This window comes from Austrofundulus limnaeus, unplaced genomic scaffold (genome assembly GCF_001266775.1).
Source record: "Austrofundulus limnaeus strain Quisiro unplaced genomic scaffold, Austrofundulus_limnaeus-1.0 Scaffold52, whole genome shotgun sequence".
NCBI classification, from domain to species: domain Eukaryota; kingdom Metazoa; phylum Chordata; class Actinopteri; order Cyprinodontiformes; family Rivulidae; genus Austrofundulus; species Austrofundulus limnaeus.
The window spans coordinates 490308-497287 of NW_013952454.1; the positions used below are offsets into that span (position 1 = coordinate 490308).

At 41.0% G+C, this 6980-nt stretch overlaps 1 long non-coding RNA gene across 2 annotated transcripts in view; it reads left to right on the forward strand.

Moving 5' to 3' along the window:
* Positions 1-300: 300 nt before the first annotated feature.
* The window catches only part of LOC106517713 (uncharacterized), a 44582-nt gene continuing 37902 nt past the window's right edge, over positions 301-6980 (forward strand). The window contains exons 1-2 of one of the 2 annotated variants that reach the window (XR_001310234.1): positions 301-404; positions 6791-6886. This is a non-coding gene — a long non-coding RNA (uncharacterized LOC106517713). Of the gene's footprint in view, positions 405-5865; positions 6650-6790; positions 6887-6980 lie in introns of those variants that run through there. The other variant, XR_001310235.1, reaches the window with a different exon arrangement.

A 6980-nucleotide genomic window follows, 5' to 3' on the forward strand; every position in this document is an offset into this window, starting at 1 on the left:
AGGACTACGTAGGTATTTTCCCCAACACAGTTAGCAATAGGAAGAAAGCTTCTTAAAGATATTTTGCTGAGTCAACCTTTTTGTTGATGAAATCTAAAAACAGAAGCTGCGTAACATCTTTGAAGAAGTTTTTTTTTTACAGTTTTGGCACCTGAACCTTTTGGCAACTTGCTAGTTTGCCTCTCAGCAGGATAGTTTTGCATCAGTGTGTTTGTGTGAGCATTTTGACGGGGGGGAGGGTGTCTTAACTACTTGTCTTTGTGTGTTGTGGCTTCATTGTGTGCATGAAGTGGACTGGGAATGGGATCAGGATGGAAATACGCGTTGGCTTTTTGAGCTCACAAGCGAGACATAAAGAGAGCAAAGGAGTCGGAGAGGAAGGGAGACTGAGACGAAAGTAAAAGGTTGGCATAAATGCAGGGAAAACTAGTTCTCAGTGTGTGTGTGTGTGTGTGTGTGTGTGTGTGTGTGTGTCCACCCTCTGATTTTCCAGGTGTCATTGTTTCTTCCATCCTCTTTTATGCGGCTGCCATTTTCAAACACTTCACTCCGGCCCTGTGTGTGTGTCTGTGTCTGTGTGTGTCTGAGTGTGTCTCCCTGCTGTATTGTCTCTGTTTCCTTCAGCCTGAGTAAATGTCAACGCAAGCTGCTGCTCTTCCCAGACAGCGCTGTGTGAGACGGACCAACCTCATCGCCGTGGCAACCCTCTGTTCTGCCTCAAAGAAAGAGGCGACGCGGAGGAGAAGAAAGGAACTTTTATTCCTCCGCACACCCACAAGTTTCCTCGTTCTCCCTCGCCGTTGTGTGGAGCGGAGCTCGGGCCCGAGCCATGTGGTGAAACTCCCAAGCTGCGCTGACTGTGTGACAGGAAAGAAAGGATGAAATCATTAAGCGGGAGAAGAGCCACTCAGAAAATTAATTCGGAAAATTAAAAAATAGCAGCGATACGTTCCGACAGCCCTGTACAGGCATTGCTTTMTGACAGTTTCTGGGAATTTGACTGGCAGAAAAAATAGCATGTTCTGCAAATCTGAAAGAGGAAAGAGGGGGCAAAAAAATCAAAGACGTTTCGTATAAAAGGTAAAACTTCACTGGAATTATCAGCAAAGCAAAGAAAATGGCACTATTAGATTTCTCACAGTAACTACTCTGCTCGGAGCCATTGTATTTGGTTTCAATCTATACCGGCAGGAGGCTGTCGGATACCTTTCTTCTCTGGTAATGGCTTTCTTTTCCAAGCTGACTTGTCACCTCTAACAAGAAGTGCACCTTAAGGGATTTCACTGGTCATAAAGAGTGGTTGTAGTAGCCTGGCCAAAGACTGTCACTCAKTTCCAGAGAAAGGACTATTTTTTTTTCTTTTCCTTTTTTYCCCCCCCATGACAGCACAATCGGCCGTGGCACAAAGTTGAGATGCTGAAATGACAGCCCTTAGGTATTAGCCGCCCTGAGGGGTAGGTGGGAAGCTGTTGGAGAGACAAAAATTTGAGAGAGGAATAGAAGTGTTGTGGTCAGAAGTGAAGAACCACCTGGTTGTTGGTGAGAGACCATATTTTATTAGTCAGAAACCAAGTTTTGTGTTTCTGCTGAATTCTCTGGTGTCTGTCTGAACATTAGCACTTGATCTTGTATAAATTGATTTTAAAGGGAACTCTGACTAGTTGTAACATTAGATATTATTTCATAAGCATTTACTTTAACTATAAAAACAAAAATAATAATAAAAAAATTGCAACATGTCACATAAATGCTGCCATGCTTTTTAAAGCATTCTGGGTAATTGATGCTCCGATGCAAGCTCTATCTCAGGGGTGCCCAAACATTTTTCCCGAGAGGGCCAAATCTATCCACGGCTGTGGGCCAAATGCAGTAATATAATACATGAAATACAAATACTTAAGTAAAATCCTTTATTTTTACCGATTAAGCTAGCAGCCAGTGCAATGGCCCTCTTTTGTTTTAGTCTGTGCACTTGGAGAAAGTCTGCCATACGCTCAAGTAGCAAAGGCTCATGGGACATTTCATAAATCGATAAAATATGAGTTTTTGTGGCTTTATAAAGTGTGCAAATCTACACGTGGGGTTAAATCTGATCTAAATATCTCTTGTTATTACTTCATGTTTCCTGTTTAATCTTAATTTATCAAAGATAAAGTCAGCACCATGAATGAAAACTACCTTCAGCCCTTTATATAGTCATTTGACCAATGGAAATCCTGTGTTTCTACATAGGACGACAGGTTAAAACCTTGTAACTTTGGCAACTGTTGGTGGGCCAAATCAAATGACTTGGTGGGACAAATTTGGCCCTCGGGCCCCACTTTGGGCTCCTCTGCTCTATCTTGACCACTAATTTCGGACAATATTCAACATTCAGCCTTTTTAAATGAAACTGGATGCKTTGACAGAGAGAAGAATGTAGTAAGGACTTAGCCTGACACTGGAAATGCACATGGTATCAAGTTTGGCTTAAATTTGTACCAGTTAAACTGACAGGAGTTTAAACACCAGAGGTAAAAAAAAAAAAAAGTAAAGTCTTTATTAGGTTGGGGTCCATGGTTAATGGGATCAGGGTTACTGGTTAACTGGTTGTGATGTCAGGGATAATAGAAGCTAAGTTTAGGGTTTGGGACGGTTAATTGCGGTGCATTTTTTACACTTTTCAAAAATATGTCAACGKACTCCTCCTCATTGTTCTGATCTCATCAATAACTGACACGAGAGGGTTACCCGACACATCAAACCGGATGCAGAGGGAACCTGGAAAAGCGTCGATATGTAACGAGTTGGGAGTGAGAATGGGTTGATATGGCAATACCTCCRTGCACAGTTAATTTACTAAACATCCCTGTCACTTATATTTGACTCCACCCATATACTGTGCAGAACATAGAAACTAATCCAAAATACTACTTTATTGTCACACTTTATAGTTTTTTTTAACCTTGACTCTTTGTGTTTTAATCTCAACTATAACCCCAAAATGCATTGCATCAGTAACAAAATGGTCAACATGTGCAAGAAGTCTGAGATCCTTTTGAAAAATGCGACGAAAGCATCACTTCAGCACATGTTTTTATTCGTCTCATTTTCACATTTTGTTAAATCCATGTGCATTACTACCTCTCAGGTTACGGAAAATGAGAATTTGTTCTCACCTGACTAACCTGGTTAAATTAATTAAGTTAAAAAAATGTTTTTTCCAGACAAGCATATAAAATGTGTGCTGAAGTCTGTCAGGTATTCACATAGGATTTGGATGTCACATCATGACAAAAAAGGAAACGGTTGATAGTGTATCATTATCATCACAACATCTCATGACATAGAATTAAAAGCCACAGAGGCGAACCGATTCAACCCCAGATTACACATCTCTGCTTCCCGAGAATGAGACAAAGCTTTTCTCTGGCAACTGGGTCATTTTTATAACAAGTTTAAAAGTTACACACACTAATTAACTGTGAACAAGTCTGGTTATGATCACAGAAAAGAGAGCAACTGCTTTTCTTTTCGTTTTTCTCTCCCCTCACTCTCTACAGATACAACAGAAATTTGTTGCTATAGCCTCCAGTGAGGTTTGTGTGGGTGAAACGATCTAATGAAAGGACAAACTTGTTTTTGTATTAAATGCAGTTTTTTTTCTGTTGCCTCCAAGAAAAAAAACGGGAGAATGGCTAAAAAAAGAAGTCACACAGTTTGAAAGACAATAAAGACGATATGCAGTTTGTGTGAATGTGTCATCCTGTGTGCTTACATGTAAAGATGAAAAAGAAAACAACAATAATATATTTGCAATTCAAAAAGATTCATTTAAAATAAATGGAGATGTAAAGGGAGCTCAGACTCGTTGCTGGTCTTTAATTTTTTTTTTTTTGTCTTTTCTACTAAAAAGTGTTGTTTGTGAAAACATCTAATTACTTTACAAATTGTGTATGTTAATTACATGTTTCACTGAGGCACGTCTCCATTTTGTAACCGTCGTAACACATTCTGGGGATGAATGATGATGGGTTACAGTTGAGACTAAAACACAAAAAGTCAAAGGCCACAATGTGTAACAATAAATGTATGTATTGTGATATTTTCTATGTTCTGCACATTATGATACAATCATACGGGATATTTAGTAACTTAGCTTTGGAGCTAATGCCATATAAATGAACTCAGAAGCTAACAGTATATATATTTACTAATACTGTACTGTATATGTAGTTGCTCCCATGCTTATATTATCAGCTCGGCAGCTAAAACACTATAAATTAGCTTGGAAGCTATATATATATATATATATATATATATATATATAAACGTATATTGCTCTGTTGTCCTTCATGCAGCTGCATCACCTTCTGCAAACTTCTGAGTGGTGTGGGTGAAGTCTCTCTCACACAGCTGTTCCTGATCCCTGATGATGAGTTCCTGGTGTATTTAAGCTCATGAAAGAGAACCATTCCTTGCTGGAACATTCTATAATATTGGTAAAGTCTGCAGCCCTCTGAGTTTGTTCTATAAGAATTCTTGAGTAATCTTTGCCTTCCCTGTTCATCTTAAACGACCTGTTGAGGAACCCATCCTTGCCCAGGACTCCCTACCACAGGTAATCTTTTGACCTTTGGCCTCTCTTCTCACCTGCCCACTCTCTACCACCACACCACTATGACAATCTTGCCTTCTCTGCATTCCATGCCTCTGACCCTCCCTCCAACTAGTGATACAGGTAACCTCCCCTTCTATGCCATCATCCTCACTTCCATCTGTAATTCACAAGCTCCTTTCAAAGAAATACATACTAACTGGACCTTTTCTGCACGATGGCACTATATATTAAACCACCAATCCATTACCCTATGTGGTGCGTCAATCACTGTTCACAGTTACAAAGACAATATCACTATTACCAGTGGTGGGCCAGCACTAATCTAAAACTTACTGTAGCTGCACTAACCCTAAAGCACTAAATCCAATATTTAGGTCCCCTAATTCTAAAGCACTAATGCACTGAAACATTTAGCAAAAGCTAATTCTAAAGCACTAAAATGTACCCATGAAACATTTTCCAGAGTCAACATGAGGCAAAATTTACTGTGTGCAGAATATTGTCAATAATCAATGCCAGTATTTTACCTATAAGTGACACATGTGAACAAAATGTGTGACAGCTTTCACCCTCAGCTGTTAAAAATGCTGATCAATAACATTTTAAGACCTCAGTTAGTGCTTCTAAATTTAGCCCACACATTTAGCAAGTGCTAATCCACTAATGAATTTATAAAAAAAAGCAAAAGCCCTAAAGCACTAATCAGGAAATTAGTTCCCTTATAAGTGCTTTAGTGCTTTAGGGGAACTGTGCCCACCACTGATTTTATACCCACACAGGTGTGGGACAGGTGTGCTGTCAGACTGCTGGCATGACAAGTGCTTTGTCAACCGGTGTGGGCCAGGCCTGGCAAAGATGGTGCTGTTTTTAAGCTGGTGTGCCAAAGGTGGCCCAGTTGTGGTTTGGTTTATGTTGTGTTGACCCATGCATGGACCACCTCTGGCAAACCACGCCTGGACCACCAAGGGCCGTCATTCTTTGCTRTATCTGGGCCAAGTGTTAGTGATTAGTACATTATGTGGGCCAGAACTGGGTCAGACAAATATGTGAGTAGTGTATCATTTTTTTTGGCTCACATTGTGTGCCTCTGCAACAACCATTATTACCAGGAGTATGAAAAGCTGGTAAATGTAAACATTTAAAGCGTTAGGTTAGATTCTGTGCAGTAATTACCTGAAATAATCACTGCTTCGACATACATCCTCACGTGTTCCCTCATTAGAAGTAATAGGTTGTGTTTAGAGCTGTGTGTTGAGCAGAGTTTCCACTTGAGAGACCCTGTTTTTTTAATATGAACATTTTCAACRTTTTTAAATGTTTTCATTATTTTTATTTTATTTTATTTGTTGAAGTCATGTACACTGGCGTAAACGTTCGAACAACGTGTGCCTGCATGAAAGTGTGTGCATGCTTAATGTTGTTTTCTGCTCGACTGGCCGGCTGGCTGCGCCGGTGYGCTCCTCCTGTTCAGGTTTGCACATGACCCCGGCTCCTTGGGGAGGTCCGAGTCTTTCACGGCGGCCTCCTGTTCGCTTCTGCCTCGAATCTGGGTCAAAGGATAAAAGAATCGCCCCCATTCGCCACGACTCTAACGCAGAACGACGCACGCCGGCCGCCCTGAAAAATGGCTTCCTGGAAATTCAGCGTTGTGAAGGACACTGCTGAGAATTAACGCAGCAGACTCATTGTCCTAAATCTGGACTGTTGTCTGYTAACAAGGGTTATTCACAGCACAGGTTACTCATCCAGCCCTCCCATGACTAACATCACAACTCGGTTTGTTGCAGTTCAGCTCACRGTTAATGTTATACAGAACAAGGAGGAAAGGAGCTGTTTGACAAGTTGGCAGCAATTCTGGCGCCTCTTTGTCCATTTCTTTCTGAAAGTCTGCCTTCCTCCGTCTCTTGGTGACTTTCACTCTCTCCAGCCTTCAAGTAAGCCCCTCCAACAATGCTGATGCTCTGGACCAGATTCAGCCCACAGAGGAGGAAGGAGTCATGCTGGGGAATTAGTGTGTGACAGTGTGTGTGTGCAAGGATTCACGGATGTGTGAGTGGCAGCTACAGAAAATAAAAAAAATAAAAAAACTACTTTGGCCAAAAGAACATAGTGAGCATTCACAGTCCTCTATATTTCTGAGAAGTGGTTATCATGGAGGTCTTTTCTCTCTCTCTCTCTCGTGACGAACAGACTGAGGACGCAGAGGATTGTTCCTGCTCTGGGATTGTCTGCCCTTCCTGTAACATTAACCACTGTGATCCTCAGGCTTGGACCGAGACAGTGAAGGTGATATAAAGAATTGTTTTGGTCTTTTGAAGTGGTGCTTTACTAGAGGTGCTAATGACATGAAATTTTCACCAGATGTTGGTAACAACCAAAG